The sequence below is a fragment of the Odocoileus virginianus genome, unplaced genomic scaffold, assembly GCF_023699985.2.
Source record: "Odocoileus virginianus isolate 20LAN1187 ecotype Illinois unplaced genomic scaffold, Ovbor_1.2 Unplaced_Contig_23, whole genome shotgun sequence".
NCBI lineage: Eukaryota > Metazoa > Chordata > Mammalia > Artiodactyla > Cervidae > Odocoileus > Odocoileus virginianus.
Genome location: NW_027224340.1, coordinates 1,376,885 through 1,403,701, shown reverse-complemented (window position 1 = coordinate 1,403,701; position 26,817 = coordinate 1,376,885). Strand labels below are relative to the sequence as shown.

Genomic DNA, 26,817 nt, shown 5'->3' with positions numbered 1-26,817 from the left:
GAGTCTTGATGAAGGTGAAAGAGAAGAGAGAAAAGGCTGGCTTAGAACTCAACGTTCAAAAATGAAGATTATGGCCTGCAGTCCCATCACTTCATTGCAAATAGATGTGGGGGATATGGAAACAGTGACAGAGTTTATTTTCTTGGGATCCAAAATCGCTGAGAATGGTGACTGCAGGCATGAAATTAAAAGATGCTTGCTCCTTGGGAAAAAACACAGGTAAAACAGCATGTTAAAAAGCAGAGACATCACTTTGCTGACAAAAGTCCTTATAGTCAAGGCTATGGTTTTTCCAGTAGTCACGTATGGATGTGAGAGCTGGACCATAAAGAACGCTGAGCACCAAAGAATTGATGCTTTTGAACTGTGGTGTTGCAGACGATCTTGAGAGTCCCTTGGATGCCAAGGAGATCAAACCAGTCAGTCCTGAAGGAAATCAACCCTGAATAGTCACTGGAAGGACTGACCCTGAAGCTGAAGCTCCAGTACTTTGGCCCCCTGATGCAAAGAAGCGATTTCATTGGAAAAGATCCTGAGGCTTGGAAAGATTGAAGGCAGGAGGAGAAAGGGATACAGAGGATGAGATGGTTGAATGGCATCATCAGTCAGTGGACATGTCTTTGAGTAAACTTCAGGAGATAATGAAGGACAGGGAAGCCTGGCGTGCTGCCTTCATGGGGTCGAAAAGAGTCAGATATGACTGCATGACAGAACAACAACAATATTTAGGGATGGAGCTAGTTAACATAGCTGTGCTCTGATATTTGGATGTTAAACACATGAAATCTGTGATTTTCATTTCTGTTTCTTTTTAGGTTTGAATCCTCGGGAAATACTCGTTTACAAGAACTGTACATTTAACTGCACATTTGTGTATAAAGCCGAAGAGCCTGCGGAAGCCCCCAGAAGACAGTCAACTCATAGAAGTAACAGTTTCTATTTTGTTAGTTGTTGTGGTGGGAACATGTGCAATTTCCAAGGACCTAGTAATCTGGAGAGGGACATCACAGGAGATTACACACTTGAAGAGGATATCGAAGATAATGCGCAGTTGGTGCAATCAGCTTTGTTCTTGAGCATCGTCTCCATTCTAGTCAGAAACACGCTGACCTGAGAAGCCCCCTTTGGAGGGGCTGATCCTCTCCCCATCTCTCCAAGTTAGCTGTCCTTTACTCTCCTGTCAGCCACACTCACAAGAACACACTCTCTTGTGTCCTTTACTATTACTCTCCCTGACCCCTAGAGCCCCGGTTGATGAGTTCCCCATTTAGCATCTGTTGCAAGAGAGAAATAAACACCAGACTCGTTCAGGTACTGTGGACTCAGAGATTTCTTTGTGGTTTTAATGTTTGATCTTTCTTCCCCTCAGTAGGTGTCACCTCACACATAGTCAACAACCTCTTGCTACTTTAGGGAGCAGAGGCGGAGTATTTTAATAACAGCAAAAGCGTCACAGGGCCTAGTCTACATGCCCACCTAAAGAGTGGCCCCAGGTTTGCTCAGACCACATGCCCCTGAGGCACCCGAGCCTGCACGCTCCCAGTGTTCAGGTGGGGATGGCGGAAGTCCAGAGTGTGCTTGGTGACACAGTGGAATGAGGACAGGCAGAGCTGCCATGGAGAATTGTGCATCGCCCTGCGTGGTGCCATCAGACACCTTCTGCAGGACTCGAGCCGTCTCCCACGGTGGCGCCTGGCTTCCTAAGAGTGACAGAACGTTTCTCCAGATGCTGCCTACTTAGGAGGGTGAGGGCCCTAAGGCCAGCTGTTGACAGACTTGAAGTGGTAGTGTTTTTGAAAGAGTATGTGTGTTAGTCTGGCTGCTCGCTGCTCAAAAGCCAATAAACAGGCCAGGTTGGTGGAAAGGAAAGTTTGCTTTATTTCAGATGCCAGCAGCTCAGTGGGGAGGTTGGCAGACATCTATCCAAAGGCTGATTCCCATCCCCCACACACACATAGAGCGGGTGAGAGCTTTTAAGGACAGATTGAGAATAGGGTCTTACATGCAGAAAAAGCATAGTCATCTCTAAGAGTCAACTTCAGATTGGTCATCAGTGGTCTGACCAGCATCATCTTGATTGTTTTAGTAATAGTTAATCTTCAGTTCCTGGGTCCACTTGTTCCCATTTCTTTGCTATCAAGTCTCAGAATCATGGCAGATCGTGTCCTGGGTACAGCCTGGTCATCATGTAGTAAACTTCTCTACCTGGTGTTTTGGTATGTACCTCGCTTTGTACAGTTCACAGGATATGGCTAGAATATTATCTATAGCCTTCTAGAAAGAACTAAACGTCCTTGACTATGCTTCATGACTTCATTATTGTTATTTAGTCTCCTTAAATATTTTCCTTTGTTTCATCATTTGTCACTTCTCTGATTAAACTTATTCTTTGGCTAAGGTTTTCCACAGACAAAAGGCAGGTAGAGGACATGGTGGGGGGGTGGGGCAAGGGCCATATAGTCCTGCTCCTTTTCAGTAGGGACAGAGGTCCAGGTGGCTGCTGTCCTGCTCCACAGCCTCCTGGTTCGTAAGAAGCTACTCTCCAGCTAGGGGAGGCACTGGCATCAAACGCCTCATGGGGCAGGGTGAAGGGGCAGGAGGGGAGGGATGAGAGAAGCACATTTCTTACTTAGTACTTTGAGCCTCTTGCTGCACTGAATTCTGAGCTCCATATCAAAGCCAGGTGAATACCTAGAAGAGTGCAATGGTCACCTTTGTTGAAACCATCTCAAAGGCAGATGGAGTGGTGACCACCAGGATGAGGTTGCCAAAGGGTATCTGTGTTGTCTCCGCTGCCACACTGGCACACCCTGACCACTCCCTGACCACTGTTTCAGTGTGGACAGGCCCTTCCTGCCTTCCTAGATGGGGATCACTTCCTGGGGGGCTGTTAGTACACCCTGTCCTCCTCCTGGACTAAGGCTCTTGCAGAAATGGGGACCTTTTCCAGGGCTCAAAAGTAGGCTCTTTATCTAACACTGAGCTGTGGACTCTCGGAGGAGACATAGGTGCTGACAAAGCAAGAGACTTTATTGGGAGATTGCCTGGATGGGGAGCAGGTGGGTAAGGGACTCCAGGAGAGCTACTCTGCTATATGGCTCACAGTCCCAGGTTTTACGGTGCTCAGATCGGTTTCTGGGTTGTCTTTGGTCAATCATTCTGACTGTTCTGACTCAGGGTCCTTCTTGGTGGTGCACATATTGCTCAACAAAGATGGATGCCAATGAGAAGGATTCTGGGAGGGGGTAGGACACATGGCATCTTCATTTGACCTTTCCCAAACTCTTTGGGTTGGTGCTGGCTTATTAGATCTGTGTTCCCTGTCAAGACTTCCGGTCACAAGATAGCTCATGCAGATGGTTACTATGGTGCCTGTCCAGGGTGGGCAGTTTCAGTCAGTGTTTCACCTAATGACCCACCCTCCCCCACTGAAAGACTCCATACTTATGATGCTTCTTGGGAATTGGGGTGGAGGTCTCTATCTTCTGTAACTACTTCCTGCTTCAGTGGGCATAGTCCTGCCTAGCACAGCAGAAATCTCTATCTGATCTAAGTCAAGGCATTCTGTGTGTGAAACCAGCATTCACCCTTGTAATAAGAGCAGTTTAACCTGAAACTGTTGGACCCTGTCAGAGATTAAACAGAACAGAGGCCAAACAGAAGGTCAAACAGAATGGTCATCACCAGGCCCAGAAAAGGCAGCAAATGTGGGGTGAGGGCTGCAGGGTGTGTGACTTTCTTCTGATTGGTTGGTGGTGAGGTAACAGGGCAGTGCTCCTGGAATCTTGTGCTCAGCTTGAAATATCATCCTCCCCTTGGATGGGGGCCCCGATTCTGCAGAAGGACTCAAAGGTATTGTTATGCATATCCCTTGAGTAGGAACAAGGACCCTGCCCCAAGTTTGTACCATAACTTGACTGCTCCTCCCCTATTTCTGTATCCCCTCCCTTCTCTGATTAGCAACTGTTTGAATCTGCCCTTTGGAACTCAGGGAAGGTCAAGGAAGCTGAATGAAGCCTACACTGGTTTCAGTGTGTTTCCCCTAATAAGGTCAGTGCCTGGTCTGGACCATTCTGAAACACCAGGGCCCCTAGTGCTCATCTGGCTCCCTGTGATTGGGGTTCACTGCTCCCCCAGTGGAGGGCTGCTGATTCATGAGTGCCTTTCCCTCCTGCCACAAGGATCAGCCTTGCTTATTCTGGAATCTTCTGTGGTGACTAAGCAAGCCCCAGCTGGGCAATCACTTCTCAACTGAGAATGAAATGTTTGTCAAGTTTTCATGAGGTCACATGCTTTTCTTTCTTCTACTTGTGTATCTGGAAGGGGAACTACTGGGATGTAGGGTGGGATGGGGGGTAGGGAGGGTTGGTTTTGTGGTGGAAGCAGCCATACTGGCCTCCAAAGCAGTTTGCCATACCCCCACGCAAAGCACACTGAAGGGGAGCCAAATTTATTACTCAAACATGTCTCCTTGGCATAGGGATTGATTACCTTGAGCTGGTTATTTTTAAGAATCTGCAGATGAACACTCTGAAAACTCAGTGTGAATTGCCCTTTTGTAAAAGACATTTACATTTGTAAGAGCAATCTCCATTTGTCTGGGCATCTCCCTCTCTGCACCAAGAAAAGCAGAATTACTAAATCTCTAGAAACTCTTGTCAATGGAGAAGGCAGGGCCTTAAATCTGCAAAACTACCTGACAACCATTCACTGTGATTCTCCTGTTAACAGCCTCATAAAAGCATCCCCAGCAGCTTTTGTCTTTAGCTGGAGATGGAATTTAAGGAGAGGACTTGGGTCTTTTCAGGGAGATACTTAGTCTTCCTGGGTCTCTCCCAAGTAGAGGTGTACAAGATGTATACATGTTCCTAAACTTCACTTGGTTCTTCTCCAGTTAGTCTGTCTTTCATTACAGTGTTCTCAGCCCAGAACCTGGAAAGGGAGGAGAATTATTTCTCCTCCCATGCAATCTGTTCCAGTTGCTGCACATCAGTTCAGTGCTTGGGAGAGGCAGCCGTCTCTAGATTGTAGGGGACCCTGGGTCTGTGCCAGGCTCTGAGGGCATGGGGATAGTGTTGCCAAGTTTAGCAAAAATAAGGAAACTGGGGGACTTCCCTGTGGTACAGTAAAACTCTGCACTCCTAATGCAATGGGCCCGGGTTCAACCCCTGGTCAGGAAACTAGATCTCCCATGCCTCAACTAAGAGTTCACATGCTGCAACTGAAGATACCACGTGCCCAAGTGAAGACTGAAGATCCCACATGCCACAACTAAGACCTGGAGTGGCCAAATGAATAAACATGTTTTTTAAATGATCAAAATAAACTGGAGCACTCCATTAATTTTGAGTTTTTAAAATGTTGTGTGAGACACTCACACTAAAAAGTTGTCTGTTGTTCATCTGAAATTCAAATTTAACTGGATGCCTCATCTCTGACCACCTGGCTCGTTAAAGGCAGCACTCAGGGGGCCACTCAGTGGTCCCAGTCCTCAATCCTTGCAGGAGGGGGCCCAGGAGCTAAGTCTTGAAGGTCAAGGCACAGAGGCACTCTCCATTCCCCAGGCTCTGCCCCACTTGGCCAAGGCCAGCCCCCATGGTTTCAGGACTTGCATGTTGGGGCATATGGCGCAGAAAGGGGTATCAGAACAGACTCAAATTCTTGAGCTTGCCTTTCAGAACAGCCCTCTGCTTGTAACCTGTCTTCACTGATTAAGCTCACATTAACTATTTTTTCCCTGTCTTTAATAGCACAGCCTCCAAATTTCAAGTAGCCTAGGTAATAATATATCACAAGACTCCTCAACTACCCCAATAGATAACACTTCTGACATATGTTTGCTGTAGTAATGGGGCTTAAGTTGTTCTTTAGGAACTTAGAGTTAGCTCTTAACCAGTTTGAGCTGGCTAAGACTGGTTGGTGCCACAGGCCCTAAAACTGGGTCTGCATAGGTGTCCACAGAACAATCTTTCGATGTCAGAGGGTCAAAAACTCCACCTTTGGATAAGGCTAAGTGAAGTGAAGTCGCTCAGTCGTGTCCGACTCTTTGCGACCCCATGGACTGTAGCCTACCAGGCTCCTCCGTCCATGGGATTTTCCAGGCAAGAGTACTGGAGTGGGTTGCCATTTCCTTCTCCAGGAGATCTTCCCGACCCAGGGATTGAACCTGGGTCTCCCGCATTGTAGGCAGACGCTTTACCATCTGAGCTACCAAGGCTAAGTACCTCCATTTGTAAGCATGCATCCCACAAAAAAGCAAGTAACTCAGACACACCTGTGCAGAGCACCCATCACCTCACCTTTTCCCTGCCTCCATCACCTCTCCCCACACCTAAGACCAGCCTGTTTCTTTACTCCACAAATACCTCAACTACCTTACCTTTGAGGAATGTGATCTGAGACTTACCTTCCCATCTCTTCACTTGGCTACCTTGTGGATAAACTCTTCTCTGCTGCAAACCTTGGCATCTCATTGTTTGGCTTGCTGTATGTCAGGTGTTAACACAGGGTTCTGTCAAAAATCAAACTCAGCGCATCGAATAAAATAGAGCAGAAAGATGAGCTTACTGCCGATTTTGACATGCGTGCCAAGAGATTCAAGGGCACAGGAGCCTTGAACTGTGAGTAGCTCACAAGCTGAGAGACTTTTGTGAGGTGAATATGGAAGTTATTTGTCTTTTCCAGCTAACTGGCTGCCTAATGGCTTTCTTTCTTATTGGGATCGGGTTTGCTGAGTCAGGGAAACAGGAGACCCAATGGCATGAACAGACTTGGTGTTGGGGATTGGCTGATGTCCTTTGTTGATTCCGGGGAGAGTTGTAAATTCCTGCAACTTACATCCAGTGAGATGAGGTTTCATTTCTTTAATGTACCTGCACTGGCCAACTCCGTTTTGACCCTGACACAAGTGACTCCTTCTTAGTTTGGTTCTGCAGCCAATATCCCTGGTCCAGGGGCCCCTTTAGAAGGAAGCCCACTCCTGCCTGATGGGGGCCATTCTTGTGAACAGGTGTCTTGGACTCCTGCCCAGAAGAGCAGACCCTGAGGAAAAAAGCACCCGCCTGGGAGGTCCCAGAGGCAAAATGCCCCAGCTTCAACGTCTGTTACCAAAACATTTGCCTGACATACAGCAAGCCAGTTGCTGAGATGCTGAGCTCTGCGCAGAGAAAGGGACTTATTCACTAGGAGACAAGGGAAAAAGCCTCAAGCCCACCTCCCTGAAGGTGAAGAGGCTTGGGGTGTGTTCTCGGTGTATTCTCTGAGAGCAGAAATAACTGCAACAGAAGTAGACAAGAGTAGCCTTAACACTAATGGCTCAATTAAGTGTTCCACATGTACTAGTAAGGTAGAAATTACTAGGCAGTCAGTGTAGAACTCTGAGACCTCAGTCTTGTTTTCAGTAAACATCCTGCTCCATTGTCCTGAATTCCTGGAATGTGTCTTTCAGTTCAGTTCAGTCACTCAGTCATGTCTGACTTTTTGCGACCCCATGGACTGCAGCATGCCAGGCTTCCCTGTCTATCACCAACTCCTGGAGCTTGCTCAAACTCAAGTCCATCAAGTTGGTGATGCCATCCAACCATCTCATCCTCTATCATCCCCTTCTCCTCCCACCTTCAATCTTTCCCAGCATCAGGGTCTTTTCTCTTGACTTCCTACTTTGCATTTCATTCCCCTATGATGAAAAGGACATCTTTTTTTGTGTGTTAGTTCTAAAAGGTCTTGTAGGTCATCATAGAACTGTTCATCTTCTTCAACATTAGTGGTTGGGGCATAGACTTGGATTACTGTGATATTAAATAATTTGTTTGCCTTGGAAATGAACCAAGATCATTCAGCTGTTTTTGTGATTGCACCCCAGTACTGCATTTTGGAATCTTTTGTTGACCATAAGGCTTACTCCACTTGTTCCAAAGAATTCTTGCCCACGGCAGTAGATATAACAGTCATCTGAATTAAATTTGCCATTCCGGCCCATTTTAGTTCACTGATTCCTGAAATGTTGATGTTAACTCTTGCCATCTCCATCTCTCGGACCACTTCCAATTTACCTTGATTCATGGACCTAATAGTCCAGGTTCCTATGCAATATTGTTCTTTACAGCATCAGACTTTACTCCCATCACCAGTCACATCCACAGCTGGGCATTGTTTTTGCTTTGGCTCCATCTCTTCATTCTTTCTGGAGCTATTTCTCCACTCTTCTCCAGTAGCATATTGGGCACCTACTGACCTGGGGAGTTCATCTTTCAGTGTCATATCTTTTTGCCTTTTCATACTGTTTATGGAGTTCACAAGGCAAGAATACTGAAGCTATTTGCCATTCATTCCTCCACTAGACCATGTTTTTTCAGAACTCTCCATGACCCGTCCTTCTTGGGTGGCCTTATACAGCATGGCTCATAGTTTCATTGAGTTAGACAAGGCTGTAATCTGTGTGATCAGTTTGGTTAGTTTTCTGTGATTGTGGTTTTCATTCTGTGTTCCCTCTGATGGATAAGGATAAGAAGCTTGTGGATGCTCTCTGATGGGAAGGCTGGCTCTGGGGTAATCTGGGTCTTGTTCTGATGGGCAGGGCCATACTCAGTAAATCTTTAATCCAATTTTCTGTTGATGGGCAGGGCTGTGTTCCCTCCCTGTTGTTTGGCCTGAGGCCAAACTATGGTAGGGGTAATGGTGGTAATGGCGACCTCCTTCAAAAGGACTTATGCCAGCACTGTTGTATTTAGTGCCCCTGACCCCACAGCAGGCCACTGTCTACCCATGCCTCTGCCAGAGACTCCTGGACACTCACAGGCAAGTCTGGCTCAGTCTCTTGTGGGGTCACTGCTCCCTTTCTCCTGGGTCCTGGTGCACACAAGGTTTGTTTGTGCCCTCCAAGAGTCTGTTTCCCCAGTCCTGTGGAAGTTCTGTAATCAAATCCCACTGGCCTCCAAAGTCAAATTCCCTGGGGGTTCTCAGTCCCTTTGCTGGATCCCCAGGTTGGGAAATCTGTTGTGGGTCCTAGAACTTTTGTAACAGTGTGAGAACTTCTTTGGTATAATTGTTCTCCAGTTTGTAGGTTGTCTGCTCAGTGGCTCTATGGTGGGGCTAATGGCAATCTCCTTAGAGGACTAAAAAGACTAATGCCACATGCTGTGCCTCACAGGTCTGCTGTAGACCTGGGAGAAGATATACAGGACAAAGTTCTCACCTTGAGAGCAGAAACATCACTTTCCCAGCACATCAGTGGGTTCAACAACCAGGAAGGTCTCCCAACTACAACCTCAATAAAACTGGAGATTTTATTGAGGTTTTGTTACAAACACATGATTGATTAACTCGTTGTCATACAATTGAGCTCAGTTTCTGGTCCATCTTCTCTCGCCAGAGGTCAAGAATCTGGTTAAAAGTTGTGACCCTTTAACCATGTGCTTTGCCTTCCTGCGGTGGCCAGCCACTTGCTTGAAACTATCTAAGGGCCCAACATAAGTCATCACATTAGCACAAACTCAGGCATGATTGAAAAGAGTTCATTATGAATAACAAGGCACTCCTATCACTCAGAAATTTCAAAGGTTTTTGAAGCTCTGTGCCTGGAACTGGAGCCAGAGACCAGATATATTCTTTCCTGTATCACAGGCTACCTTATCTTTGACCATGGATCTCTTATGGCAAAAAGAACATACTTGTGAGAGCATAATAGACAGAGCAACATTTGGTGAAGGCAGGAGGGGTAGGGCTAGGAAGTCTTTACCTCAGTTTCCTAATACATTTGACTATCAATATTCATATTATAATTTTACAGCAATACCAGTATAATGCTATATTGCATTATGGTAGATGTGTTAAAGAAAAATTATTCTGATGCTTGTTAAAATGGTAAGGAAGATTTTATTTAAGACTATTGCAATAAGGGTTAAGAGATGGAATTCAGCTTCAAATGTAGCAAAGAAAACTGGAGATTTATAGTTAATGAGCTGAGTGAGGGGGTCAATAGATGGAAAATTACTAAGATTCTGAGGGTAGGGGGATTCTTGCTAAATGAGCTTACCATGATTCTTTGGTAAAACGACTTGACAGGCCAAAGACAAGACTAGGGTCAGAGTGAGGGCTGGTCTAGAATTTGGTCAAGGATGGAGTCTTTGTGAGATCCTCCTCTTGTTCAAAGAAGAAGAGACATTTTTCTTTCCTCTGAACACTGTGTACCCATTTCCCATTCAATGATCTTTTGTTTATTAAGGATCAGCTAAGACTGGCATGTTGAGACTTTTAGTAGGGAATATATGATGGGTGGCGTGAGCCATCAGGTATTTAATGAGGAGGATCTCTATGAAAATAAAAGGGAAAAAAAAAGGCTAATGGTTTGAGCAGACTATAAACCCAGTTCCAGAGGACACTTAGTGAGACGATTTCTAGATGCTGGGCTCCAAATCTCTTTAGATGGTGGAATAAGCATGCCAGTGGCAAACTGGCAGATTTACTTGTTTGCAGTTTGAATGCTTTTGGTGGTGGCAGAAACATCAGAGAGGTTTTGGTAGAATTGCCCACAGTCCCAGGGTTTCCCTGGAGTGGAAGGCAGAAGATGTGGTGCATTCCCAGAGGTCCACACAGCAGAAGCTAAGGATGAAAGGTGCCCATCCATGACTGGCTGCGGTGCTGAGCTTTTGGCATTTAGCTGTCTGGCCTCCTTCACAAGGCTTTGCTAGATTTTGAGGGAAAAGTTTAACTCCAAGACAATCTAGAGTCTTAGTAAGGATCTGGGCAGTCAGCTTTTAGTTCTCAGAGATGAGAGGGGGAGAAAAATTGGAAATGTTTGAAGAACTGTACCCAGATATTGAAGGAAACTAGAAAAATCAAGACTGGTAGGGTCTGACAAACTTGGAAGAATTCCATCCACTTAGCAGGTAACTTTCAAAGCCTCAAAGACAGTGAGCAGGACCAGAATCTGATGACCCACAGTGTGTGATATAGTTCTACATTGAAATGTGAAATTTCTCTCCAAGTCACTCCCCTTCTCAATCAAAGATAATCAAAGTTAGATTATTCTCATTTACAAAAGAGTCTGCTCTTGTTAGATTTGGCCTGATTGTTCACAAAAGTACAGCAAAAATGGTAACTGGTCACATGGGCCTGTTGGGGTTTGCTTTGCTGGAACCTTCCACATGGGATCTCCAATTGAACTTTTAAAAACCTCTTGAGGCTAGGAAGCTAAGCAAAGAACTTGACGTCAGGGGATGTACCTGATGGTCCAGTGACTAAGATTTCACACTCCCAGTGCAGGGGACCCAGGTTCAATCCCTGGCCACAACTAAAAATCCCGTGCGCTGCAATGAAGATCAAAGATCCCACATGCTGCAGCTAAGATCTGGCTCAGCCAAATAAAAATAGATAGAATACATATTTTTTATTAAAGAGAAAAAAAAAACAAAAGTTGCCTGCAGTACCTGTATAGCTGGGTGAATCCTTCTTTGAGAACCCCAGAATATCCTGCTTCCTTGGCCTCCCAGGAAGTGATCTCCCCTCCAACTCTGTGAGCTGGGGACCAGGCAGGTTCTCCCAAGAGGGCTTCGTGAGCATTGGTCCATAAAGTCAACCTTGTGTGTGCTTAGTCACTCAATCATGTCCAACTCTTTGCAAACCCATGGACTGTAGTCTGCCAGGCTCCTGTGTCCCTGGGGGTTCTCCAGGCAAGAATACTGGGGTGAGTTGCCATGCCCTCCTCCAGGGGATCCCCTGGGACTGAACCCAGGTCTCCCTCCCTGCAGGCGATTCTTTGCTGTCTGAGCCACCCAGGAAGCCCAGAGTTGATCTGAGTTCCTTCAAATCGGTCACATGTGAGTCTGAGCACATTATTTCTATGACGTCCCAGTCAGCGTCTGACTTGTCTGTAACCAATGTTCCCAATTATGTCCTGTTACAAGCAGCATAGACTCTTATTGAGCCTATGTAAATAATTATCTTGCCATGAAAATAAGAATATCTGACAGGAGTTTTTGCAGTCTGGGAAGACCAGGCAGGAAGAAAACAATAAATGTTTCATTTCTGTTTATATAAGTACAGTCTACCAAATTGTTACGAGACACAAATAAAGAGGAAATATGAAAGTTCTTCCTTATGTCTAGAAACAAAACCATAATCATTTTTGTTTGTCCACTCTGTCCCATGTCATAATTTTTAATATATATATATATTTATTTATTCATTTGGTTGTGCCGGATCTTAGTTGGGGCATGTGGGATCTTTAGCTTTGGCATTTGAACTCTTAATTGTGGCATGTGGGATCTAGTTCCTTGGTCAGGGATCGATCGAACCTGTGCTCCTTGCATTGGGAGCTCGGAGTCTTAGCCACTGGACCCTCAGGGAAGTCCTCATGTCGGAGTTTTTGCTCTGTTTGCTCTTGCCTTAGACATTTTATAAACCCATCTGCTTCTCCACAAGAATTCTGGAGAGCTCCACTCAGCCACATGGTACCATCTCCATTAGGCAAGTGATGCCTTCAGACGACTACCCAGTGCAACTGTCAGAGTCCTTTGCACGGATTTCTGATGCCATCGTTTTTATTGAGGACAAAGCACTTTGGCCTGTAGTTGATTAAAAATGCTTTCAGGAAAGAATAGAGTGAAATAAAAACTATCAATGGAGGATAAAAAGTTAGAATGGATATTGGAGATCTGATGAGAGTGCATTACAAAAACTGACACAAATGACAGGAAAATATAGTTATTTTTGTGGCATAAAACCTTTAAAAATAATAACAGGGATTATGACTGATAAGATTGTATTGTAGTTGTCTAATAGGTAAAGAAGTACTGGGGCATGTAACAGACAGGTAAGTAATTTCCTGGCAAGTTTCTAGGAAAATCAGACAATTTCTAAATTATTTATGTTAATAACATTTTATCCATACAGATATAACCTAGGGTAGGTTAAGTATCTCTTTTTATTTGACAATGCTTTCATGCAACTTATCAAATAAGTCTCATTATTTTTGGCATTTCTCTTTTTATGATGTGAAAGAACCAACTCACTCTGATTTTTCTGGGAAATTGCAATGTCTGTTTGAGAGCCAGAGGATTTCTTTATGATTCGATTTGAAAAGGCAACGTTATTAAAAATGTGAAAAGGTTTGAACACTTGACTAACTAGGCTCACAAATCTCTGTGAAACAATACTTAGTTACCTCTTTAAACAAAGTGACTACTCAAGACTTCAGAAATTTATTTATAGGAAGTAACACAAATGTAAAGAGAAAAACCTCCCATGTGTGAAACTGTCAGTGAGAACCTGCTGTTTAGCACTGGGAGCTCAGCTCGGCACTCTGTGGTGACCTAGGTAGGGGGAGGGTGGAGGGAGGTCCAAGAGGGAACTATATGTATAGATATGACTGATCCACTTCTTTGTACAGCAGAAACTAACTCAATAGTATAAAGGAACTATACTCCAATTTTAAAAAAGAAAGGAAAAAAAAAACCTAGCTCTTAAAAAGAGACTTCATTCTCTTAAATAGTGAAGAATATGATAAGGTCAGAAAACTAAGATCATGGCATCCGGTCCCATCACTTCATGGCAAATAGATGGGGAAACAGTGGAAACAGTGGAAGACTTTATTTGGGGGGGCTCCAAAATCACTGCAGATGGTGACTGCAGGCATGAAAATAATAGCTCCTTGGAAGAAAAGTTATGACCAACCTAGACAGCATATTAAAAAGCAGAGACATTACTTTACCAGCAAAGGTCCATCTAGTCAAAGTTGTGGTTTTTCTAGTAGTCATGTATGGATGTGAGAGTTGGACTATAAAGAAAGCTGAGTGCAGAAGAATTGATGCTTTTGAACTGTGGTGTTGGTAGAAGACTCTTGAGAGTCCCTTGGACTGCAAGGAGATCCAACCAGTCCATCCTAAAGGAAATCAGTCCTGAATATTCATTGGAAGGACTGATGTTGAAGCTGAAACTCCAATACTTTGGCCACCTGATGTGAAGAGCTGACTCATTTGAAAAGACCCTGATGCTGGGAAAGATTGAAGGTGGGAGGAGAAGGGGACGACAGAGGATGAGATGGTTGGATGGCATCACTGACTCAATGGACATGAGTTTGAGTAAACTCCAGGAGTTGGTGATGGACAGGGAAGCCTGGCGTGCTGCAGTCCATGGGGTTGCAAAGAGTCGGACACGACTGAGCAACTGAGCTGAACTGAACTGATAAAAGTCAACATCCAGCACAGAAAATTATACTGATAAAACACAGAATTTTTGTTTCCTGGGTGGATTACAGATTCCTCACATGGTAAAGAATGTTATTTTACAAACCAATAAATGAATAAATTGAGAAGATGTCATCTTTTTAACACAGGAAAAACCAACTTCTAGTTTTACATTAGTATATTACTGATACTAAAGTTCACTTTAAATGTTATAAATAAACCCATCCATCCTTATTAGCCAGCCTTGACTATGCAACATAAGATATCTTTTGTTCTACACAGACAACTGTGCATAGAATTCTGTTTTGTAACAGTCTGTTCAAACTTACTTATAGTTAAAAGAAAATTTAAACCTTTCTATATTTACATCTATACAATTTCTCTTCTACAAACCTGACATGTTCAGCACTCATCCAGGTTTTGTCTTACATTTTCCTCCTCTGTCTGGAACAATTAGACTTTTACTGTGGGGCACGTTGCTTTTTACTTTCTCTTAAAGCATCTTACTTTCTTGTGTACTTTTCGTTATCAAAGTCCATCCTGCTTTCCATGCATACATTGTATAAGAAATTAATTCCTTTCATCCTTATTGTTTCTAATAGTTTCATTTATATATATTGATCATTATTTTTAACCTCGTAACTTTTATTGTACAGAGAAAATTAGGAAGTAGACAATTGTGAACTGGCCATCATACACTAGTCTTCTGTAGCAGGCTAGCAAATTTCATGACCATACATACCATCTCACAACTTTTATAGGTCTATGCTTCTTCACAGTGCAATTATTCAATGAAGCAAAAATTATTTATTAACAATAAAATATATATATATATATATATATATATATATATGTGTGTGTGTGTGTGTGTGTGTGTAACTTCTGTAGTATTTAAAAGCAAGAAGTCAAAGTATACAAAAGCAAACTTATGCTTAGGCCTTAATATTTCAGCAGTTTCTACTTAAAAATAATCTGAGTACATAATGAATATCTATTACTTAATTCAGCATGAGTCTAAAATTCCAAAGTGCCAAAAAGCTTTTGGAAACTTTTTCAAGCAGACATTCTATAAAACATAATTTTTAAAAAGTTAATTCATACATTGAATTGTTGAAAAAGTTAATTCATAAAATTTTATTTTATTTACATCAACTTAATACAGGTGGTATTGACAAATATAATTGGAGTAATCATGAAAATATCATTAGACATTAAACTAAGCTCACCATCAACTCAGTTTATTTTCCTGTTAACCATTTTTACAGCACATGCATGTTAGACAAGTACCTCCAAAATCTCCAAAATAGAAAGAAGTTAAATGTAAAATATATACTTTTTGTTTTACTTCTGCATTTGATATACATGAACTAATGGACAGCAAGAAATTCATTTTTAAAACTAATTTTATTTATTTTTGGCTGTGCTGGGCTTTTGTTGCTGCATCGGTTTTTCCCTGGTGGGGCTACTCCAGCTGCAGTGTGCAGGCTTCTCACGGCAGTGGCTTCTCTCTTTGCAGAGCAGAGGCTCTAGGCACACGGACTGCAGTAGTTTTTGCTCATGGGCTCAATAGTTGCGGCTCACAGGCTTAGTTGCTCCATGGTGTGTGGGATCTTCCCAAACCAGGAATTGAACCCATGTTCCTGCATTGGTGAGCAGATTCTTTACCACTGAGCCACCAGGGAAGCCCAAGTAATTCATTTTCAGTACATCTTTACTTTGTCCATTTGTTGAATTTATGATTTCTGTAATCTTAAAACGTCCAGTAGGTACAACACCGGCTTGTGCTGTGCTGTGCTGTGCTTAGTCACTCAGTTGTGTCCAACTTTTTGCAACCCCATGGACTGTAGCCCACCAGGCTCCTCTGTCCATGGGGATTCTCCAGGCAAGAATACTGGAGTGGGTTGCCATGCGTTCCTCAACATTAGCTTATTTGACTAGCAAATCTAAATAGAATAAAAATGTATGCTCATGTGAACCTTAATGCTGATAACTCGGAGACACAGCTATTTTTTCTTTTTCAATTAAACCAACTTGTCTTATTTACCAAAGATTTATTTAAATCACATGAATTCAAACAGCATTTGGGTTAGTTTCTATATTTATGAGATTTAGGAAGATTTCATTTATATAAGTTTTGACTGGATCTTCCCTGTAGCTCAGACGGTAAAGAATCTGCCTGCAATGCAGGAGACCCAGGTTCAATCCCTGGGTCGGAAAGATCCTCTGGAGAAGGGAATGGCAATCCATTCCAGTATTCTTGCCTGGAGAATCCCATGGACAGAGGAACCTGGCGGGCCACAGTCCATGGGGTCACAAAGAGTCGGACACAATTGAGCGACTAACACTACTACTACTACTAAGTGTTGATACTTATTTATGTCTAAGTCAACTGTGCTAGAACAAGCTTCTTTATGGAGTTTTATAAATTAATTAACAAAGTAATTTAATAAACAATATCATCTGGAAGTACGGAAATACCGTATACACCCAGGGAGCAAACCACGGTCTCCCGCACCGCAGGCTGGTTCTCCACTATCTGAGCCACCAGGGAGGTCTCTACATGTAGCATGCTACACACAGAGCACACAGCGAGATACAAATAGAATCTCTGAGCTTTTATGCTGAAATCCCAGCTATGAATCAGGCATGAACACAGGGGTGCAGGCCTCACTGGTTATAAACAGCACTGGCTCTTGTCACCACTTTCTATTTTTTACATGAATTGTGTTTCTGGAAGATGAGACCATCTGAGGTGAGACCACCTGCTTCCCATGAGGGTTAGAGCTTCCCACCAATGCTTGTGGAAGAGACTTTCAAGATTTTCTTTTGCGTAGTGTGTAAGTCTTAAGGGGCTATGGGCCACATTTTGGTCAAGGTGCTGAGGGAGATCCCAGGCAGCTTCTGGATGCCCCCAGAGCCCCTCCAAGGGGATAAAGCACTCACTCTGTTTCACCTCCTAAGCTGGAGGGGGTTGCTTTTAGGGCCCCTGGTTCCTTGAGAGCCCTCACTGGAGACAGGCAGCCTAAAATTTGAGCGACTGTAGGAAGTAAGGGCTGGAGTGGGAAGGGAAAGGTCCAACAGGTGAGGAAAAGGATACAGGAGGTTAGGGTTTGAAGAAGGATGTATCAGGTTTCAAGGAGATTGAGGGAAGGGAGAAGACTTGGATGAGCTCCGTGGGAGACCTTGTGTTTCCCAGTGAGGACATTGAGGTTTCAAACCATTCTTAGTAAAAGTTAAGGTTTTTACTAATGAAGGATTTGCTAACAGGAGGGCAGTAGACTGGTTTGGCACCAAAATGGCCAACCATGTAGCCAGTGGGAATCTGCAGAGGAAGACAAAAGAGTGAGAACGGCCATGGAGAAGAGAGGTATGAAAGTACAGCACCAGGGAAGACAATTCCAGCAACGTGTCTACAAACAAAGAACAACCCAAATAACAAAGAACCGAATCAAACCAAATGAGATGCCAGTGAGGGTTTCCCATGGTCCAACCAATGGTGCCCTCAACTCATACGTGGAAACCCTAACCTTCAGTACCTCATAATGTGACTATGTGGACAGAGGGTCCTTAAAGAAGTATTCGAGGTTAAATGAGGTCATATGGATGGATCCTAATCCAATCAGAATGATGTCCTCCTAAGAAGGGGCAGTGTGGAAGGACATAGAGACACCAGAGGTGTTTGGGCACAGGATGACCACATGAAGAGCATGGCCATCTGCTGGCCAAGGAGAGAAGCATCAGCGGAAAATAACCTGCTGTATATTGTCACCCTGCTTGTTTAACTTATATGCAGAGCACATCACGAGAAACGCTAGGCTGGAAGAAGCACAAGCTGGAATCAAGATTGCCGGGAGAAATATCAATAACCTCAGATATGCAGATGCCACCACCCTTATGGCAGAAAGTGAAGAGGAACTAAAAAGTTTCTTGATGAAAGTGAAAGAGGAGAGTGAAAAAGTTGGCTTAAAGCTCAACATTCAGAAAACTAAGATCATGGCATCTGGTCCCATCACTTCATGGGAAATAGATGGGGAAACAGTGGAAATAGTGTCAGACTTTATTTTGGGGGGGCTCCAAAATCACTGCAGATGGTGACTGCAGCCATGAAATTAAAAGACACTTACTCCTTGGAAGGAAAGTTATGACCAACCTAGACAGCATATTAAAAAGCAGCAGATATTACATTGCCAACAAAGGTCCGTCTAGTCAAGGCTATGGTTTTTCCAGTGGTCATGTATGGATGTGACAGTTGGACTGTGAAGAAAGCTGAGCGCTGAAGAATTGATGCTTTTGAACTGTGGTGCTGAAGAAGACTCTTGAGAGTCCCTTGGACTGCAAGGAGATCCAACCAGTCCATCCTAAAGGAGATCAGTCCTGGGTGTTCACTGGAAGGACTGATGCTGAAGCTGAAACTCCAATACTTTGGCCACTTCATGCGAAGAGTTGACTCATTGGAAAAGACCCTGATGCTGGGAGGGATTGGGGGCAGGAGGAGAAGGGGACGACAGAAGATGAGATGGCTGGATGGCATCACCGACTTGATGGACATGAGTTTGAGTAAACTCCGGGAGTTGGTGATGGACAGGGAGGCCTGGCGTGCTGTGATTCATGGGGTCGCAAAGAGTCGGACACGACTGAGCGACTGAACTGAACTAAACTGAACACCTTGATCTTGGACTTCCAGGCTCCAGGACGATGAGAAAATAAACTGTTATTTAAGCCACCCAGCCTGGGTGTGGTATTTCGTTATGGTGTCCCTAGAAAATTAATGCCGTACCTTTCAAAGAAAACCTTGGGATCTATCCCAGCCTCAAGAGAATCCTGAGAATCAGACTTTGTCCCCACCCAGTTTTGATAGCCCATCATTCACAACACCAACTCTCCATCTATATGGACTCACTGTTGGACCCCTCCCACCCCCATCAGCCAGCCAGGAGTGAGGCAAGTCTCCCCAGGTGCACACGTGGGGTTGGGGTCCAGTGATGCAATGGATTCTTTCAAGTCATGGCCCCAGACTGTTACAGACAAAGTAGTCCGACAGCTGTTTAACTGACAAGAAAGACTATTCAAGAGCTAGACCTCAACTCCTAATATAGTAGAGATGGCTGGGGATTTATATCCAACTATATATAGAGTGAGGGGTCAGAGGATGGGAGCTTCCTGAGCAGAAACATCAAGGGTGGGGATGTTCTTGCCAATGACAGACTGAGTACTTAGACATGGAAAGTGGAACTTGATCAGATGTCAAGGGTGGGAGGAGTCTCACTAAACTGATACTGTGGATTCTTTGCTAAAATGAGGTGACAGAGACTGAAGACAGGACTGGGGTCAATGTCAAGGCCCAGTTGAGAAGCGGCTCAGAGGAGCCTGGTGTGAGTTTGGGCCAGGAGGGAGTCGTTGTCAGATGTAAACTGAAAATAAGGGAATTGAGGCTGGCATGTAACTAGAATACTGCTCAGTTACAAAGTGATTAAATTTGCTTTTTGGAACTGTCCCTGGGAAAAGATGGGTGTGGCTACCTCCAGATTTTTTTTTTTTTTTTTTTTTTCAATAAGGCCAACAGCTTTATTGAAAGACAAAAGCAGACGCCTCCAACCCCCAGGGTCCTGGCAGCACAGGCTTCAGTCTCTGAGCATTAAGGTGTCCTGTAGCCTGAGAGCTGCCTCCAGTTTTCACACGTGAAAAAAACAGCTCACCAACAGCGCAAGAGGGCTCCCTTTTTCTCCACACCCTCTCCAGCATTTATCGTTTGTGGATTTTTTGATGATGATCATTCTGACCAGTGTGAGGTGATATCATTGTAGTTTTGATTTGTATTTCTCTAATAATGGGCGATGTTGAGTATCTTTTCATGTGTGTATTAGCCACCTGTAAGTCTTCCTTAGAGAAATGTCTGTTTCGGTTTTTTTCCTCACTTTTTGATGGGGTTGTTATTCTGGTATTCAGGTGTATGAGCTGCTTGTATATTTTGGACTGTTGGTGGGAATGTTAATTGATATAGCCACTATGGAAGACAGTATGGAGATTCCTCAAGAAACTGGGAGGTAGAACTACCATATGACCCAGCAATTCCACTACTTGTCATATACCCTGTGGAAACCAAGACTGAAAAGGCACATGTACCCCAAAGTTCACTGCAGCACTATTTACAGTAGCCAGGACATGGAAGCAGCCTAGATGTCCATCAGCAGATGAACAGATAAAAAAGTGGTACATATATATAACGGAATAGTATTCGCCATGAAAAGGAACACATTTGAGTCCGTTCTAATGAGGAGGATGAACCTAGAGCCTATTACCCTGTGTAAAGTAAGTCAGAAAGAAAAACAAATATCATATATTAACATACATGGAATCTAGAAAGATATACTTAAGTACCTATTTATAACGCAACAACGCAGACACAGACATGAGGACAGACGTGGGCGCGGGCTGGCAGGGCGAACGGAGAGACATGGAAACATAGACACTCCCAGGTGTAACACAGGTAACCAACGGGGATTTGCTATGACTCAGAGAACTCAAATTGGGGCTCTGTAACAACTCAAAGGGGTGGGAATGGCTGGGAGGTGGGAGGGAGGTAAGAAAGGGAGGGGCCACATGTATACCTATGGCTGACTCACCTTGATGTATGGTTAGAGGCCAGCACAATATTGTGAAGCAATTTTCCTTCAGTCAAAAATAAATAGGTTTGGGAAAAAAAAAAAAAGCAGCTCAGAGGGTTGAAGCCACTGCCTTTCTGCGTCTGTGACCCTCCGAAGACCAGCATTTCCTCTGCTCGGAGTTTAAGGGCAGAGTCCCTGGAGGACTGGGTTCAGAGGCAGCTGGACCTCCTGGGGGCGGCTGGCGGTCCTTTCGACTCCTCCCGCCCCTCCCCCGTGTTGGGGAAGGCCAGGAGGCCCAGACTCTGCCGGAGCGGAGGGAGGCGGCCGAGGGAGGCTGCCGGAGCGGAGGGAGGAGCGGAGGTGGGGCTGGGCGGGGGAGGGGCGGGAGGAGGAGCCCAGGGCTCTGAGTTTCCATTTCCCACAGCCCGAGAGGGGGCAGGTAGGGAGGGGAGGGGAGGGGAGCCCCAGGAGCGGAAGGGGAGAGGAGGGGAAAGGACGGCATCTCTCGGGCTCTGCTCAGGACTGTCTCTCCCTCTGGCATCTGCCCAGGCTCAGCTGTCCAGTCCAGGCACACTCTGGTCGGGAGTCGGGACTCCCCAGTCTCAGCGCTCAGGAACCCGTGTGAGGCCTGCGTTTCCCTGCAGCCAAACTCAGCTCCGTCCGGTCCGGCCCCGCCCCGTCGCCTGCCCCTCCCAGGGAGCCCTGAACCCGCGGGCCGCAGGGGGCGGACGGTCCTGCCCAGCGTCTGGCCTCCTCCTGTTACAAGACAAGGGGACACAAGAGGGTGATTAGATGCCGGGTCTCGGGTGGGGCCCTGCTTCGGGGTCCTGAGTGAAGGTCCTTGGCTTCACACAGGAGAGAATTCAAGAGTGAGCTGAAGTGGAGTGGAAGCAGGCTTACTCACAGAGAACACCAAGTGTGGGCTGTCTCAGACAGTTAGAGCGGGCCCGCGGTTGTGGGGGTAGTTCGTTCTTAAGGGGCTGGGCAATTTCATAGGCTAGCTAGTGGGAGGGGTATTCCTGCTACTTTGGGGAAGGGGTGGGGATTTCCAGTACCTGGGCCGCCACCCACTTTTTGGCCTTAACGGTCACCCTTGGAACTGTCTGGCGCCTGTGGGTGTGTCAATAAGCTGAGGTGCTCCAAGGAGCTTTAAATGAGGCTCAAGTCCACTGGAGGCTGAATCTTCCACTATCTTGGGCCTAGTAGGTTCTGACCAGTTTTTGTTGTATCCTCAAGGGCTCTGTCGTTCTTTCAGCGGTTGTGACCTGCCCCCTTCCTTCCCGTCTTGCTCCCAGGGCGCTTCTGAGTGCCTGTGGCCCAGGCTAGGGGGCGCTGGGCCCCCTTCTCAGCTCTCAGCGTCACCCACTTTGCTGGAAGAGGGGCCCCTTCTAGTGCCCATGAGTGAGCTCTTGTCAAACACTCAGAAATGAATCCTCTGAAGAGTCACGTGCTGACAAAGCAGGAGAGTTTCCTGGGAAGGGAGGGAGGGCTGCCATCTCAGGGAGCCCAGGGGCACTGCTCTGCCACATGGCTCGCAGTCCGATGGCGTTAGTTCCTGAGCTGTTTCTGGCCGGCAGCCTGTTTGTCCCATACTTGATGTGCTAGGACCCTTCCTGGTGGCACGTGTGTCTCTCAGCCAAGGTGGACACCAGGATGGACTCTAGGAGGTTGGCCGTCTCCCCTCCTGAATTCTCCTGCTGTTTGGTGACAGCACCTTGCTCCTCATCAGGACCTCTTGTTGTGACACAGCTCGTGTAAGTGGCTGTCCTCGTGCCTGACCAAGGTGGGTAGTGTTGGTCCATGGTTCCCTGTCTGCCCTCCTGTGACTCCAAGCCCCCAGCCTACTGGCCCAGGCCCACATGGGATGGAGGACATCTCTTGATAAGTGGTGAGAAGAGGGCAGAGCTGGGATGGGGACAAGGAAGAGCCAGGAACACGACACGGAAGCTTCTTCATGGCTCAGGCCTGCAGAAACCTAACTGCTCTGCTGGTCACTGGGGGCACAGCACAGGGCCATGGACCCTGAGGGGTCAGGCCAGCAGGTCAACTGTGAGTGGAGTGACTCTGCTTACAGCCGCAGTGTTCAGATGTCTCATGTGGAAAGAGCCTGTCCAACATCCTAGTGGTGGCTAAAACAAATGTAACAGGATCAAATAATAGGGGTGTTAAATGGGACCTTGCCAAGGATAGAGAGACAAGTGGCATATTTTTCAATCTTTAAAAATAATTTCTACCCTGGCCCAGAATAAAAACACTATATTTTGCATGGCAACCCAGAGCACATGTGTGCACAGACTATGTGAATACATCTCCATGTAACTGAAATGAGGGCTCCGCAAAGCAGTAATCCCCCTTACTTCATGAAATGAGCTCTGATGTTTTCTTTTCTATTGTACCTGAGAAAGTGTTGGGTATGTCCCACTTGTTTGAATTTGCAACCTTTTTTTTTGGCCATGAATGGTGGCGTTTGGGATCTTAGCTCCCTGACCAGGGATCCAACCCATGCCTCCTGCATTGGAAGCATGGAGTCTTAACCACTGGACTGCCAGGGAAGTCCTGGAATTCACAACCTTCTAACTCACACAGTCTGCAGTTTAAGAATGTACAAGTGGATCATTTCCTATTGTTTCTTTGCCTGCCAGAAAGTATTTCTCCTCCCGAATGCTCGGACATCCGTTTGGAAGAATCAGCTTTCCCTGCTGGTGTGGTTCAGCTGCCTGCCCTCCTGAGTAGGGAGCAGAGGGGTCTGTAAAATATCTGTTGTAACTTGTCTGTTCAGCACCCCAGCTGAGCCTCCACAATAGAAAGAGTAAAAAATGTGGAAGAGAGGGTAAGAAATATGCCAAGCAGCAAAGCAGATACCCAGATACTTGTGAGACGCCCAGTATTTGTGAGTACAAATACTGAATTGATAATAGTTTAGACATTTTCAGAACTGATAAAATATATCCTATTCAAGATCAAGCAGCCCTATAGATTACAAACAGGATAAAGAAATGAATCTCTACACACTCATGAGGATGTAGAAAACTGAAGACAAAAAGGAAGTCTTGTCATTGGCTAGAGAAAGACAGGCCACCTTCTAAGGAGTGACACTGGGATTGACACCTGACTTCTTGACAGCAGCTGTGGAAGCCAGAAGGAAAAAAATGACACAACCTTAGAATCTACATGCAGCAAAAATATCATTTAGGAATGAAGGTGAAAGGAAGACAAGGGAAAGCAACAGTTGACCATCAGCAACTTGCACGAAGAGACATCCAGGAAGTATTCTTCAGCCAGAAGGAAAGGGATCCCACTTGGAAGGTCAGTTATGCTCCCAGGAATGAGGAAATCATGTTAAATATTTGGTGAATCTGAATTCTGTAAGACGATTAATGAGCTTGTCTTGTGGGGAATTTAAATGTATTTAGAGAATTTGAATTCATGAATAAAAGGTTAACCTTGAGCAAGGTAAATCAAGGTCAGTGTATTGAGTGCTTAGGTGTCTGTGGAGACATTAGACTTTGGATTTCCCATGTTTTAGGGGTAATCACTCTGTCAATGGAGGATTTCAACTTCCAAATGAATAAAGAGGGGAAATCCAACGATAAAATAGATTCAAAAGGACCAAGAAAGATGGCATTAAAAAAGGAAAAAAAAAAAAAGAGAGAGAAGAAAGGAATAAAGATTCATCAGAGATGGGTCATAAAACTTGTATAATATGGTAAAATTAAACTCAAATGTATCACTGTGATTTTATTTTCAATGGATTTCATGTTCAAGTCATAGGACAAAGCTTATCTGACTAGTTTCTTAAATATCTAATATATGCAATTCTCAGAAACACACCTAAACCATAAGACCACATGGAACATGGTAAACCATGAACTCGCCAATGAAAAGACATCTCATATGTACTTATTACCAACAGATGAGAGAATATTAAGCATTCATTGCAATAAAGAGGTTTACTTTGAAGTGATAAAAGTTACAATTAATAGTTGCAAGAAGGTGCAGAATTCTAAGTTTGTATACATCTGTTAAATGGCCAGAAAACCATTAAAGGAAAGTTGATGATAAGGGCAAGAAACGTGTGTACTCAGAGTGAGACTCCCAGCTCTTCTGTGAGTAATCAGTAGAACAAGCAGGCAGGTATCAGGGTGGCTGGGAGCTGAGATGTGATTTACAAAACAAAGTCTGTGGTATTTTGTCAAAGCAGCCCCAACTTTTGGAGGCAGTATCTAGAGGTTTAAAACTTAAGAGGATTATACTAGCAATGAGTGAGAAAATCTGGAAGAGTAAATGAATGAGCTACATTACTCATCAAAAGCTAAAAAGTTATAAAAATAGGGGACTTCCCTGGCAGTCCAGTGGTTAAGACTCTGCACTTCCACTGCAGGGGGCATGAGTTCCATCCCTGATGGGTAGAACTAAGATCCTGCATGCCACACAGCATGGCCAAAAAAAAAAAAAAAAAAGACCACTGACTCTCCAACTGAGCAGGTGGGAGTGTCCACTCAGTGACATTTTGACATCAGAGGGCCCAAGTCTCCACTCTCATTTAGGAACGAAGGTGAAAGGAAGGCGAAGGAAAACAAGAGTCAACCATCAACAACTTGCACGAACAGACGTCCAGGAAGTATTCTTCAGTCAGAAGGAAAGGCATCCCCCTTGAAGATCAATTATCTCAGAACATGCCAGCTCCACCATTTCCTGAACATATGTCCCATGAAGAAGCCTGGAGTGTAGTTGCTTCTGGGTCGAATGATCTCACGTTTGTCTTATTGTCATTCACCTTCCCCTAAGCTCCACAAACCTCAGTTTGTGGGCTTTCCTGGGAGTTCTGTAGTATAGAATATGCCTGCTAATGCAGGAAACCCAATTTCAATCCCTGGGTTAGGAAGATCCTCTGGAGAAGGAAATGGCAACCCACTGCCATATTCCTGCCTGGAGAATTCCATGGACAGAGGAGCCTGGTTGCCTACAGTCCATGTGGTCACAAGGAGTCAAACATGACTAAGCAGCTGAACAACAACAACAAACTAGTGAGATGGGAATCTGAGTTCTTGTCCATGGAGCCAAGAATGGAATCCACGAACATGCAAACACTCACAGTAGCAAGCGAATAGGATTTATTAAAGAGGAGGAAAGTACAAAGCTCTCAGCATAGACACTGAGAGGGGGTAAAGAGTCCCCCAAGGTGGGACTTACAGCAGTTTTTATATCCTTCCTTAAATCACATTATTTCTAACCAATCAATTTAAAGGTCAAGATACTTAACATCTTTATGGCTTCTCTTGATCCTTGGATTAAGTCACCATCTTTTTCATGCCCTCTGGCCATTTTACCATGGACCAGATGTATGGGCTTAAGATTAATGATCACCAGTTGTTTTTCCCTCAAGCATATGGAACAGACTTTAGTTAGTGCTCAGTCAAGTCCAACTCTTTGCGACTCCATGGACTGTAGCCCACCAGGCTCCTCCATCCATGGAATTCTCCAGGCCAAGAATACTGGAGTGGGTTGCCATTTTCCCTGAATCTGAGTGCTGACAATTTATCAGACTAAAGAGCAGTGGTGTCTGCTGCCTAACCTGGAAAATGGCAGAGTAGAAGGATGTGCACTCATCTTCTCCTGTGAGAACTCCAAAACTACAACTTGCTGCTGAACAACCATCAACTGGAGAATGTTGGATCCCACCAAAAAAAGATACCCCACATCCAAGGGCAAAGGAGAAGCCCCAGCAAGATGGTAGGAGGGGTGAAATTGCATTTAGAATCAAACCCCATACCTGCCAGAGACGCTCAGAGGGCTCAAACAAACCTTGTGTGCACCAGGACCCAGAGACCCCACAGAGACAGAGACAGAACTGTGTTTGAGTGTCTCCTGCGAAGGTACAGGTCAGCAGTGGCCTGCCGCAGGGGCAGGGGCTCTGGGTGCAGCAGACCTGGGTATGGCATAAGCCCTCTTGGAGGAGGTCACCATTAACCCCACCATAGAGCCACCAGAACTTACACAGGACTGGGGAAACAGACTCTTGGGAGGCA

General features: G+C 45.0%; 1 long non-coding RNA gene across 1 annotated transcript in view; it reads right to left on the bottom strand.

Moving 5' to 3' along the window:
* Nucleotides 1-15,290: 15,290 nt before the first annotated feature.
* The window catches only part of LOC139034095 (uncharacterized), a 64,641-nt gene continuing 53,114 nt past the window's right edge, over nt 15,291-26,817 (bottom strand). The window contains exons 2-3 of the long non-coding RNA XR_011486550.1: nt 20,807-21,544; nt 15,291-15,823 (exon numbers count right to left, since the gene is read on the bottom strand). This is a non-coding gene — a long non-coding RNA (uncharacterized lncRNA). The remainder of the gene's footprint in view (nt 15,824-20,806; nt 21,545-26,817) is intronic.